Below are 13,455 nucleotides of genomic sequence, written 5' to 3'. Positions count from 1 at the left end.
AGAAGGGCTCAGTCTGTGGGCGTGGCAATCGTCCAGACTCCCCTCCAGCCGTATTTCGGGCAACCGTCCCGCCACCAGCGTCATACGCACTCTGATCACTGCTCTCAGCACATGTATATTTAGTTTGTCCCCTGCTGTTCATTTGTGATTGTTTGCAGGTTGTGTCATGTGTGTATGTTATGTCTACGCTGGATACAGGCCCCTGAGGCCAAGGTCTGTCTTCTAGTTTTTGTGAATCACCATCCCCCTCCTCCACAAACCACACCACCCCCCCCCCCCACCAGGAAGAACTAGCACCTACTACGGGGCATTGCATAACACAGACAAAAATGCTTGTAAATAAGTTACCATTACTGACAGTCCGAGGTTCACCCCCACTGTGAACCAACACTGTGGAGGGAAAAGCTGAGGTTCAGAGCCGAGGAACACGTAGAGAGGCGCTCTTTGTTAAGAACAGACCAGGCATCTATTTGCCCGAGAGGGCTGTCAGAATTACCAAAAAAAATTGGGAGGCGTGTCCCATAGCCTCATGGGACACATGCACCTGGGAAGATTCTTCACAGACCTGGCAGATAGCGGGAACGACAATTGCCAGCCATCACATCACCCTGCCATAGCAGATCAGTGCACAAGAAATTAGAATCCGAACATTTTGCTATGGCTTGGCGAAATCTAAGCTTTTTTCCAGAAGTCTTTTACTATGAGATTCCTTGACATGGCGACCCGTCCAACTTAAAGGATTTATTCGTGTTGTCAGCTTTTCAGAAAGGTACTTCTTGAAACAAAACAACGAAAAACACCGACTTCGAAGGGAGGGCGCACATTGTAGAGGTCGCGGGAAGACCAAGGTGCGGGGTGGCTCCTGGCCACCAGGGGGCGTGGTCTCCCCGGTCCTCGGCTGCAAAGCCAACCGTGGCGACCGCAGCCCATCCCCGCACTGTCACACGGCCCGCAGCCCCCTCCGCGAAGCCCGGGCCCGGGGATCCAGGTGGGCACCAGGCCTCTTCTCCCACTTGGGCATTTCCTGCAGCGGGTATGTCTGGGGTGCAGAAGGCCGGGAGCGGCCAGGCCGGGAGGAGGTCAGGTTAAATTACAGGCTGGGCGGGAGTGCTGTGCTGGCGGCTTCGCCCAGGAGCCAGGAAGGCGGTGGTGTCTGGGGCATGACCTCGGGTGGCTGTGGTGCTGGATGGGCCGCTGGGCAGAGTCCCACCGGCGAGGCCACGGAGAGCGTGGGTGTGGCAACCACAACAGAGACGCGGGGGTGGGGGTGGGGGGCATCGTGTGGTGCGACCCGGGCGAAGTCCATGCTTTGCGGCGAGGTCCGCCCTGGTCTGGTCTGGTCTCCCTTCCTCAGCATTACCTTCTCTGGGAGGAGCTCTTCTCCCCGCCCGGTGACCCGCTCCTCCCCCGGGGGACTTCCTTCCCTCTCCCATCCACGCACCCAACACTGGTGAGCGCCCGCTGTAGCCGCTAGTCTTGCGCCTCCGTGGCTTTACTCGTGCTTTTCTCCCCGCCCTTCTCAGCCCGTCCAGGTTTCACCATGCCTCAGTGAGGCCCTGGAGCCTCACCAGCTCCAGGAAGCCCCCTCTGATTACTCCAGAGTGAGGAAAAGGGTCTAGTCGGCCCCATATACGGTTATATCCCCAGCGCCTAAAACTATGCCTGGCACAAGTGGGGGCTCGGTAAGTATGTATTCGCTTGAAGGAATGAGGCGATCTTGTGTGACTTCACAGCTTTTTTTTAAAGATTTTATTTTTTTAAGTTTATTTATTTATTTTGAGAGAGAGAGAGAGAGAGAGAGAGAGAATGCATGTGCACGAGCAGGGGAGGGGCAGAGAGAGAGGAGGACACAGAAACCGAAACAGGCTCCAGGCTCTGAGCCGTCAGCACAGAGCCTGATGAGGGGCTCCAATCCATGAACCACGAGATCATGACCTGAGCCAAAGTCAGACACTTAACCGACTGAGCCACCCAGGCGCCCCATTTTATTGTTTTTTTACGTTTATTTATTTTGAGAGAGAGAGAAAGAGAGCACAAGCAGGGGAGGGGCAGAGAGAGAGGGAGAGAGAAGATCCCAAGCAGGCTCCACGACGAGAAGACTCAGGGCTCCGTCCCACAAACTGCAAAACTGTGACCTGAGCCAAAATCAAGAGTCCCACACTCCACCAACTGAGCTAGCCAGGCACCCCTGATTTGACAGCTACGATTGCCCAAAACTTTCACTTGGCACATCGTCAAGTCCCGCCTGTGACATCTGTCCTACTGAACTGTTGTGTTTATTACCACTGGATGCTTGCTGGTTGGATTAGGCAGGGCTCTCGAGCTGGAAGGGCCAGAAAGGAATTTATTGGCTCATTGAACCACACCATCGGGATAGGCAGGAAGGGTTGAGCCTGCTTCAGGGACAACAGGAACCTGGGATTATGTCAGGACGCCCTGCCGCTCATCATGGCTTCTCTCTTTGATGTCTTTATCCCTGCTTCTGCAAACTGGCTTTCTCCACCCAAAAAATGACTGTCAGCTAGCCCAGATTCACATCCTTTGCGCTCGCCAGTCCAAGAGGAATAGGATTTTCCTCCCTGGCTCCTATTTTATTTTATTTTATTTTATTTCTTTTGTTAATGTTTGTTCATTTTTGAGACAGAGCATGAGCAGGGGAGGGGCAGAGAGAGAGGGAGACACAGAATCCGAAGCAGGCTCCGGGCCCCGCGCTGTCAGCGCAGAGCCTGACCCGGGGCTTGAACTCACGAACCGTGGGATCATGACCAGAGCCGAAGTCGGACGCTCAACTCACTGAGCCACCCAGGCACCCCTCCAGCTCCGATTTTAAAATCCTGACAAAAACTTCAATAGGGCTTGGTTTTTCTGGATCTCATGCCTTTTTCTTGCACCAACCACCGTGGCCCGAGGCAGACACGGCGAATAATCGGCAGCTCGTACCTGAATGGCAGAGTTGGACGAGAGAAGGAGCAGTTGAGCCCCAAAATGTGGATGAGAGAAACAGACGTGGCCACTCAGAAGAGCTGGGGCCACCACCCTGATGTGTGTTGATGACAGTAGCTGCACATACGTTTTGTGATTATTCCCTGTTATTGAGGACAAGGACGGTACCTGCCCATGGTGCCCTTGCTGAAGACAAGAACTTGATGAATACAGGCTGATTTATAGGAGAGGAAGGTGTGTGTGTGTGTGTGTGTGTGTGTGTGTGTGCGTGTGTGTGTGTCTGGGTGGTGGAATCTCGGGTGGATCTCCCCTGCACTTTGCATGAACCTGCAACTGTCCTTCTTGTCCCGGCTGCTGTGGGTGAGGCCGTCTGTTCAGGGTGTGGATCTAGAGAGAATTATGGCTTAAGCTGTCGCTTCTGGATTTCCTCCTGAGAAAATCTTCTGAGCCCAGCAGCGTAATACTGGCTTTTTGTTTCACAGGGGGAATGGCTCTAAGGCTGGTTTTTCTATTTGTGTTGTTGTTGTTTATTTCGGTAGAGAGCAAGAGGGAAGTTTTGGACGATGGCGTCTTCCTCGGACGGTCCCAGGAGTGTGGCTGTTTTGAAAAATCAGGCGTTCCTGCCAGAGGCGCTTCAGGCTTTCAACAGCCCTCTTAGGTAACACTATTCACCTAGTTTCTCTGATGAGGAAACTGAGGCTCAGCAGTACACGCCCAGGTCACGGAGCTATAGGAAGTAGGGAGGACAGAAAGACGCGTCTGGATTAGGAAGCGTGCACCAGCGGCTTTGCCTGCCTCCGATCATTTCATCTACACAGCAGGTGATAGGCTTGCTGAAGTGTAAATGCCTTGCCCAAGGTCATAGAGGCCAGTGAGCCCTGGGATTTGTTGATTCCAAGTCCCTACTATTTTTTTTTTTTTTTTTTAGTGTTTATTTATATTTGAGAGAGAGAGGGAGACAGAGTGTGAGCGGGGGAGGGGCAGAGAGAGACAGAGACACGGAATCCGAAACGGGCTCCAGGCTCCGAGCTGTCAGCGCAGCGCCCGACTCGGGGCTCGAACTCACAAGCCGTGAGATCGTGACCTGAGCTGAAGCCTGACGCTCAACTGACTGAGCCACCCCAGCGTCCCTCTACTATTTTCACTTCCTTACACTTGTGGCTTTGGTCTCTGTCGTGCCTCCATTGGCGAATCTGTAAAATGGGGGTGATGACAGTCCGTACCTCATGGTGTTGGGGGGGGGGGTGGGTAAGTAAAATGACACCCGGCCTGCAGTAAGAGCTCTGTAAGTGGACGCTATTGTCACTGTTTTTGTTATCGCACTGCAAGACCTCCCTCAGGATCACGAGTCGGACCACTCCCTGTGGCGGGAGAACCAGATCCCGTGGGAGCCCCCTCCGGGCCCAGGTGCTCCTGAGGCCCAGCCGCAGGTGCCTGGGAAAGTCTGCGACAGGAATAAAGGGAACAAAGGCTCCAGGTGCTCGGCTGAAGCTTTGTCTGGCTCAAGGCCTGTTTCCTGCTCGATCAGGTTGCTCTTGGCTGGCTGGGCTCCGGGAGCTGACCCCTCCCCCCTGCCCCTGCCCCTGCCGCTGCCCCTGCCAGCCGAGGGCTGAGGGCCGGGCCTGGTGATGCGGGACGGGGCCCAGCTGGGCAAAGCACTTCCTTTTTAGAGCCCAGCCTTGGAGTTTGGCTGGCTGAAGCAGGAAGCCTTGAGACACCAGGCCCTCCCTCCAGCTCTGTGGTTTCAGTGAGCCCCCCTCCCATCCTCCTTAGGTGGGGTGGCCTTGGGGGGTAGAGCCCGGGGCTTGAATGCCAGCCCAAGAATGGAGCCGCAACCCGAGGCAAACTGTCTTTCTCTCTGCCTCTCGGTTTTCCTGGCAAGGATGTTCAGAAGGTTGTGCCGGTTCATGGAGAAAGCCCTTGCAAGCCCTAACGATTCCCTGGGGCCCCCAACACTGCCTGTAGGAGACGGAGCTTCAGACCCGGTGGAGGGTGATCCTAGTATAACACAAACTGGGGCCTGTCTCCCTCTGCTTCACCCCTACAGCAACCCCGGGCTGCCCACCCCCCTCCCTGCGCGGCAGCTCTCGGTCAGGACCTTAAAGAAAGGTCCTTGACCGGGAGTTTATTCCTGCCTCAGGGCTTTTGCACTTGCTGTCCTGTTGCCCCGGAACACAGTGTGCTCCGTGTGGCTGTCCTTGTCGCTCAGGTTTGAGCCCTTAGATGTTGCCTCCTTAGAGAGGCCTTCTTTGTCACCCTCTGAACTAGCCCCTGCCTTGTCCCTCACTTTCAACCTCATCCTGTTTTCTAACCCTCAGAGGACTCACCTCCGTCCCTCAGAGTTTCTTTTTTCTTTTTTTAATGTTTATTTATTTGAGAGAGAGAGAGCACACGATGAGAGAGGGGCAGAGAGAGAGGGAGACACAGAATCTGAAGCAGGCTCCAGGCTCTGAGCTGTCAGCTCAGAGCCCGACGCGAGGCTCGAGCCCATGAACCGTGAGATCATGACCTGAGCCAAAGTGAGACGCTCAACTGACTGAGCCACCCAAGCGCCCTTCTCAAAGTTTCTTGTTCTGATTTATCTCCCTTTTTTTTTTTTTGTATTTTCTTTAACTTATTTTTTTAATTTACATCCAAGTTAGTTAGCATATAGTGCAACGATGATTTTAGGAGTAGATTCCTTGGTGCCCCTTTACCCATTTAGCCCATCCCCCCTCCCACAACCCCTCCAGTAACCCTCTGTTTGTTCTCTGTATTTAAAAATCTCTCATGTTTTGTCCCACTCCCTGTTTTTATATAATTTTTGCTTCCCTTCCCTTATGTTCATCTGTTTTGTCTCTTAAAGTCCTCATATGAGTGAAGTCATATGACACTTGTCTTTCTCTGACTAATGTCACTTAGCATAATACCCTCCAGTTCCATCCACGTAGTTGCAAATGGCCTCTTTTTTTTTTTTTAATTTTTTAATGTTTGTTTTATTTTTGAGAGAGAGAACGTGTGTGCACAAGCAGGGGAGGGGCAGAGAAAGGGAGACAGGATCCGAAGCAGGCTCCGTGCTGACAGCAGAGGAGCCCAACGCAGGGCTCGAACTCATGGACCGCGAGATCATGACCTGAGCCCAAGCTGGGTGCTTAACCCTGACTGAGCCACCCGAGCGCCCCAATCTCCCTTTTTCTCGTCTGCCTCTCCGCTGGAATCTACGCCCCCTGAGGGGAGGGCCTCTCTGTCTTTCCTTCCACCGTCTCCCCAGCCCCAGAGCTGGGCCTAGCACTGGACAGTCGGGTACTCCCTGTAGCTGTCACCAACCGTGAGGCCCGCCTCGGGATGAAGGTCTTGGTGTCTGTTCCCGTCCGCACTTCTGTGGAGGCAGCTTTGCGGGTATGAACGCACTTCAGATTCCCAAAGCACTTTCAAATAAATGCACTGCCTCCTTGGTACCTCATCTCACAACTCAAACCCATTGTTCCACTGGGTCATGTTACAGATGTGCATATATTCAGGCTCACTGCATTGGGGTGTGGGGCGGTAGCACTCTAATCTCCCAGATTCTCGTAGGCTCTGGGTTGTTCTAGGACTCTGTTGATGCAGGTGTTACCTTTAGGTCTCAGCCAGGGAAACTCTAAAACGCCTGCTCTCTTCCATGGCTGGGACATCCCACTTTCTCTTCTGCTCTCAGGCCTTGGAATTAGAGCAGGACCTCTAAATAGCACAGAGTACTTAGTACTTAGCATTCTGCCCTCTCAGGTGCACAGAGTACTTAGTACTTAGCATTCTGCCCTCTCAGGTTCACGGATATTCGGCGGCAAGTGAGGCTTGGAGGCGAAGGGACCCAGCCTCCAGGAGAGTGGCGAAGGCGGGTCTAGAACTCCGCTGCAGAACCCTCCGGTCGGACTCCAAGCCGAGGGCCCGGCTCACCACGCGCATCTGTATGCGGATTCACTTCCAGCTGCCTGGGGGGTGGAGCTCTTCATGGTCTAAATTGTTAAAATCGTAATGGCATCTTTAGGTGCCTTTATTAAGCTCATTAAGGGCTTATGAGGTCTTGCCCTGGCTTTCCGCTGGATCCTGCAGCCGGAGAGGGAGGCGAGGCTCCCAGCTGTGCCCATGTGATGGCGTGCATGGAAACTTCTCTAAGGACAGCAGAGATCCATACTGACTGGGAACTCGGCAAAGATAAGCCCGGGTGGGTGTGCAGGGACACATAGGCACCGTCTGGAAGGATGTGCTTCAGAATGCCAGCAGGGCCATGGGGCGCCTGGGTGGCTCAGGAGGTTAAGCATCTGACCCTTGGTTTCGGCTCGGGTCATGATCTCACGGCTTCGTGGGTTCGAGCCCCACATCGGGTTCCTCCGCGCTGAGGGTGCAGAGCCTGCCCGGGAGTCTCTGCCTCCTTCTCTCTCTGCCCCTCCCCCACTCACATTGTCTCTGTCTCTCTCAAAATAAATAAATAAACTTAAAAAAAAAAAGAAGAAGCATGCCAACAGTGGCGTCCCTGGGGATGGCCTTCTGAGTGATCTTTCAGTCTCTTCTTTATGTTTTTTGGAACTGTCTGATTTTTTTTTTTTTTTTTTATAATGAGCAAGCATTTCCTTTATAATCAGAAAAAGAAATAAATAGAGTCATTTTCATCTTGAAAAGGAATTGAAGACAGCCCCTGAATAGAAATAAAGGAAGGGGAAGAGTGCTTATGAAGTGCGTGATCGGTGTTTTCAGTCGGATCACTCAGGGGGACGTCCCGCAGGTACAATCGGAGTCAGCAGCTCTGGGCGGGGGCGGGGGGGGGGGGGTGCGTTCAAAATATTAACGTAACAAGGGCTGATTGGACTTCTTCTACGAATGAGGCCCATCATTATCATCCCCTCGGCCCCCTCTCTCTGGGCAGCGCTCCTCTTTCTCAGGATCCCGGTGATTAACGTCACAAGCCCTTCCCGGAGACGGTGCAGCGAGACGCTGGAGGAGAACCGAGAAGTGAGACGTCAGTGAGTCAGAACTCATTCAAAGCCCCGGAGTTTCCCGGCCGTTACCTTCCACGCCTGGGCCTATGAGTCAGGGTCATCTCGCCCCCGTGGTGTGTGGTGCCTACATGCTTCCCTGCCCTGCTCTTCCGGGGGCCCCATCCCAGCCTTCACGCGTGCACACACACCGGCCCCGGCCGGCCCTGCGTCCCCTGCCGCGTGTCCCGGCGAGGGTGCGGGTGCAGGCGCGCCCGGCTTATTCACTCACCCCCGGGGGGTGTGCACGGGCCCCTTGGGTGCTGAGCTCAGGCTCCGCACGGCCAGAGACGAACCGAAAAAAGAAAAATAAATATCAGTACTTCCTTTCCCATAAATGTTGCAACAGTCTAGCTGTAGCTTAGAGCGTATATTTTTTTAAGTCCATTTATTTATTTGGGGGGTGGGAGGGGCAGAGCAGGAGAGAGGAAGAATCCTAAGCAGGCTCCATGCTCAGTGTGGAGCCCGAGGGGGGGCTCCTATCCCACCACCCTGGGATCGTGACCTGGGCCGGAAGCAAGAGTTGGACCCTCAACTGACTGAGCCACCCAAGTGCCCCTTATGGCAGGTATTTTGTGAATAATCAGAATTAACCCACATGTCTGGCGTTAGTGGTCTGTATCCAGAGAACAGAATACTATGGAGGTACTAAAAAGAGTGAAGTAGATTATGTAAAGTGACATAGAAAATGGGCATTTTGGGGGTGTCTGGCTGGCTCAGTCGGGAGAGCATGTGACTCTTGATCTCGGGGTTGTGAGTTTGAGCCTCATGTTGGGTGGAGAGATTAGAGATTACTTAAAAGTAAAATTAGACATTCTTTTTTTTTTTTTTTAATGTTTTTATTTATCTTTGAGAGAGCCCAAGCAGAAGAGGGGCAGAGAGAGGACAGAGGATCCAAAGCGGGCTCCACACCGACAGCAGCAAGTCCGATGGGCTCGAACTCATGAACGGTGAGATCAGAACCTGAGCCAAAGTCGGATGCTCAACCGACTGAGCCACCCAGGCACCCCTCACAAGTGTTTTTAAAGAAATACATAGTCATTTCACAAAAATGAAATGTCATATATGGTAGGACAAAATTAAATATTATAAACCAGAAAAATTGTTTATGGTTCTGCATAGATATAAAAATATTATCAAAACATTCATATTATCCCTTCAAATAAAAAAATAAAATTAAACATTCTTTAAAAAGTAATTTAAGAAAAAGAAAATGGTCAGTTTAATGGTCAGTTTTAAGAACATCATGTGTACATGATGTTCTTGTTCATGTGAATCTGTATTATGACTTTTTAAAAAAATTTTTTTAAATGTTTTTATTTATTTTTGAGACAGAGAGAGAAAGAGCATGAGCGGGGGAGGGGCAGAGAGAGAGGGAGGCACGGAATCCGAAGCAGGCTCCAGGCTCCGAACTGTCAGTGCAGAGCCTGACGCGGGGCTCGAACTCACAGACCATGAGATCATGACCTGAACTGAAGTCAGACGCTTCACCGACTGAGCCACCCAGGCGCCCCGTATTATGACTCATTTTAAAAAGTGGATATCTGGGGCGCCTGGGTGGCTCAGTCGGTTGGGCGTCCGACTTCACCTCAGGTCACGATCTTGCGGTCCGTGAGTTCGAGCCCCGAATCGGGCTCTGGGCTGATGGCTCAGAGCCTGGAGCCTGCTTCCGATTCTGTGTCTCCCTCTCTCTCTGACCCTCCCCCGTTCATGCTGTGTCTCTCTCTGTCTCAAAAATAAATAAAATTAAAAAAATAAAATAAAATAAAAAAGTGGATATCTTCCCATTGTAAAAAGATAAAACCTCCAGAAAAATTTAGGCAAAGACCTGAAATTTAGACAAAGACCTGAAAAGCCCCCATCAGGACCCGCATCCATCAGGACAGGCCAGGTTATGGTCTAGTAACAAATACCTCTGAACATCTCAGTGACTTAAAATAACAAAGATTTATTTCTTGCCCACGCTTCATTCCCAGCAAGGCTCTCAAAGGCTCGTCTCTTTGTAGTCATCAGAGCCCCACTGTCATTGTATGATGTCACTGTCCCCATGTGAGACTTCAGGGTTCACCACTGCAGGGGAAGAAAGCCTAAGAACCACACACGGGTTCTCCAATGCCTTCCCCAGAAGGGGCACATGTCACCCTTCCTCACATTTCATTGGCCAAAGCAAGTCACATGGCCACCTAACTTCCGGAGGAAGTATGATCCTCGGAAGTATACTTGGAAGGGAAGAGAGCTGGAGGAGTCCGTGAGCCCTGGTGACGTCTACCGCCCATGCCTAACCAACTGCACCCTTCCAGGCCTTGTTCACACCGATACACAGAGTAGTTTTGCAGTAATTTCAAAATATAACCCAGATTCTGTAGTCAGACAGACCTAGGTTTGAATCCTAAGTAAGCTATCTACCTGCTGTGTTCCCTGAGATAAGATGCTTGATCCACCCAAAACTCAGGTTTCTCATTGGCACCTGCTTCCTGGATGAATGTAGCAATGAAATGCCCTAGTGTGAATCAAACCCTTAATCAGCGGTGGCTTACAAAAGTAGTCATGTCTAACGAAGCACTAAGGAGTGCTGCAGGGTGGTTGTTTAGAAGACTGGAGATATCAATATGCACAAATCAATATGGAAAAAAAAAAAAAGCCCTTATCCCTCCATCAGAGTTTTCTAGGGCGGTATCTGGAGGTTCTCTTGTATCCACAGCCCCAGCTGTGGATATGAGTAGTAGTTATTAACTCTAGGGAATGCAGACTGAGGGGGGGGGGGCATCTTTACAGACGGGCAGAGGCTGCCAGTGAGAGAGCCGTGGGTCAGGTGCAAAACAGCCGCCCTGCGTCAACTGATCTGGGCTCTGCTCCTTTCTACTCTGTCTTTCCGAGCTGAGTGTCCTGTTAAAGAGAACGGTTTTCTTTTCTTTTCTTTTTTTAAATTTTTTAAATTTATGTTTATTTATTTTTGAGAGAGAGAGAGAGACAGAGCGTGAGCGAGGGAGGTGCAGAGAGAAAAGGAGACACAGAATCCGAAGCAGGCTCCAGGCTCTGAGCTGTCAGCACAGAGCCTGACGTGGGGCTCGAACCCATGAACCGTGAGATCATGACCTGAGCTGAAGTCGAATGCTTAACTGACTGAGCCGCCCAGGCCCCCTAAAGAGAACAGTTTTCTAGTGAAAAGAGCAGTCTTCATATATAAATATGTTGTTTTAAGATAGAACAATCGTGACATTTCTAGAGGACAATCTGGCAGCATGCATCAGAAGCCTTAAAAATAGGGGCGCCTGGTGGCTCACTGGGTTAAGCGTCCGACTTTGGCTCAGATCACAATCTCGTGGTCTGTGAGTCTGAGCCCCGCGTCAGGTTCTGTGCTGACAGCTCGGAGCCTGGAGCCTGCTTTGGATTCTGTGTCTCCCTCTCTCTCTGCCTCTCCCCTGTTTGCACTCTCTCGCTCTAAAAATAAAAACATTAAAAAAATTTTTTTAAAGAAACAAAAAAGAAAATCTTGGGGCACCTGGGTGGCTCAGTCAGTTAAGCATCCGATTTCAGCACAGTCATGATCTCACGGTTCGTGGGTTCGAGCCCCATCAGGCTCTGTGCTGACAGCTCAGAGCCTGGAGCCTGCTTTGGATTCTGTGCCTCCCTCTATCTCTGCTCCTCCCCTGCTCATGCTCTGTCTCTCTTTCAAAAATAAATAAACATTAAAAAAATAAAAATATATAGATCTTTCAGGGGCACCTGGCCAGCTCAGTTGGAGGTGCATGGGGCTCATGATGTTGGGGTCTTGAGTTCAAGCCCCACACTGGGGGTAGAGATTACTTTTTTTTTAAGTTTATTTATTTATTGGGGGGAGGGGCAGAGAGAGAGAGAGGGAGGGAGAGAGAATTTCCAGCAGGCTTTGCACTGTCAGCAGAGCCTGACTCAGGGCTCAAATCCACAAACCGTGAGATCATGACCTGAGCCCAAATCAAGAGTCAGACACTTAACCAACTGAGCCACCCAGGTGTCCCAGGGGTGGAGATGACTTAAAGAAAAGAAAAAAAAAATAGACCTTTTGATTCCACTGTCCACTGAGATGAATTTATCTTGAGAAAATAAAACAAGTGAATAAAGGTAGAATTTTGTTGCTCATGACGAAAAATTAAAAACAGCCTACATGTCTAGCTAGAGGGGATTAAACAAATCATAGAATGCTTTGTTTATCTCACTATGTCTAGACAAAAGATGGTATAAATTGTCCAATGAAATGTTGTATAGAAAAGAGCGATGCGTATATAAAAATCTATATATTCTATGATCTTGTTGTTGGAAAAAGCCTGAAAGTATATACTCTATACATTGAAAATGTGAACAAACAAATGCCAGAATATGAGTAGTAGTCATTAACTCTAGGGAATGGAGATATGAATTTTTTGTATGCTAATTTTTCTACAAAAGGATATGATTAAGTAACAAAAGCCAAAGGTTATTTAGATGTGTCTTTAGCTACTTTTTATGTTCTATCAATGCTCAAAGTAATCTGCTCAACTCTAGAGGGACCTGGGACCGGTGGCCAGGAGTCAGGAAACCTTTGTTGTATTGTGTGTGACCTTTAGCAAGCTATCAGGAGTGAGAGGGTATTTGTACCCACTTTTTACTAATGGACACAGACACATAGAAGGGACCCACTCTGTGTCCAAGAGACCACAGCTCATGGTCCCAGAACTGGATTGGGATTTTGAACACAGATTTCATTCCTTCCTTCTTTCCCTCCTCCCTCCCTCCCTCTCTCCCTCTTCCTTCCTTCCTTCCTTCCTTCCTTCCTTCCTTCCTTCCTTCATCCCTCCCCTTCCCCTCTCTCTTTCTTTTTAAGTAGGCTTCATGCCCTACTTGGAGACAAATACAGGGCTTGAACCCACAAACCGTGAGATTATGACCTGAGCCAAAACTGAGTTGGATGCTTAACCAACTGAGCCATCCAGGCGCCCATAAAGTATTTTTAAGCAATCTCTACACCCATTGTGGGGGCTTGAACTCCTGACCCCGAGATCAAGAGTCGCATGCTCCACGGACTGAGCCAGCCAGGCTCCCCTGAACACAGGTTTTCTGATTCCCGGTCCAGGATCTTCTATACTACGTGACAGCCACCACTGCCCGAGCCTCGTCGCTAAATGACAGGGTCAGAATACAGTCCTTCCCACCGAAAATATTCAATGTCCACAGGAAATTGCCTCCCTGCCCCCATCATGCCCGATGCATCACAGGCCCAAGCAGTTGGTGTGTGTGCCCTGTTGGTCGGATGCCAGCCTTCGGCAGGCTGGCGGGACTCCAGGCCGGGGTTTGGAGAACTCTGGTCTGCCCATGGCCATCTCGAGGGGGAGGAAGGGCTTTCTGGCTGGCTGCCTTGCAGAACCGGGCAAGAACTGCCCGCGAAGGCTGGCGGAGGGCCGGGAACTCGTTGTCTTCCCTTTAAACAGACACAGGCTGTCTGTTGAGATGCTGGAAACATCTGACCTTTTGCAGAGCATCTCAAGAGTTGTCAGGGAGGGCCAGA

At 50.8% G+C, this 13,455-nt stretch overlaps 1 long non-coding RNA gene across 1 annotated transcript; it reads left to right on the top strand.

The window, feature by feature from the left end:
- The first annotated feature begins 945 nt into the window (after positions 1–945).
- On the top strand, positions 946–8,030 carry LOC122221112. Its single transcript, XR_006203077.1, has 5 exons — positions 946–1,033; positions 1,524–1,682; positions 3,483–3,601; positions 7,582–7,684; positions 7,826–8,030. It is a non-coding gene; the product is annotated as an uncharacterized LOC122221112 (long non-coding RNA).
- The last annotated feature ends 5,425 nt before the right edge of the window (positions 8,031–13,455 follow it).

This window comes from Panthera leo, chromosome B3 (genome assembly GCF_018350215.1).
Source record: "Panthera leo isolate Ple1 chromosome B3, P.leo_Ple1_pat1.1, whole genome shotgun sequence".
Lineage (NCBI taxonomy): Eukaryota > Metazoa > Chordata > Mammalia > Carnivora > Felidae > Panthera > Panthera leo.
The sequence above is the reverse complement of the archived record's forward strand: the minus strand, read 5'-3'. Positions and strand labels throughout refer to the sequence as shown.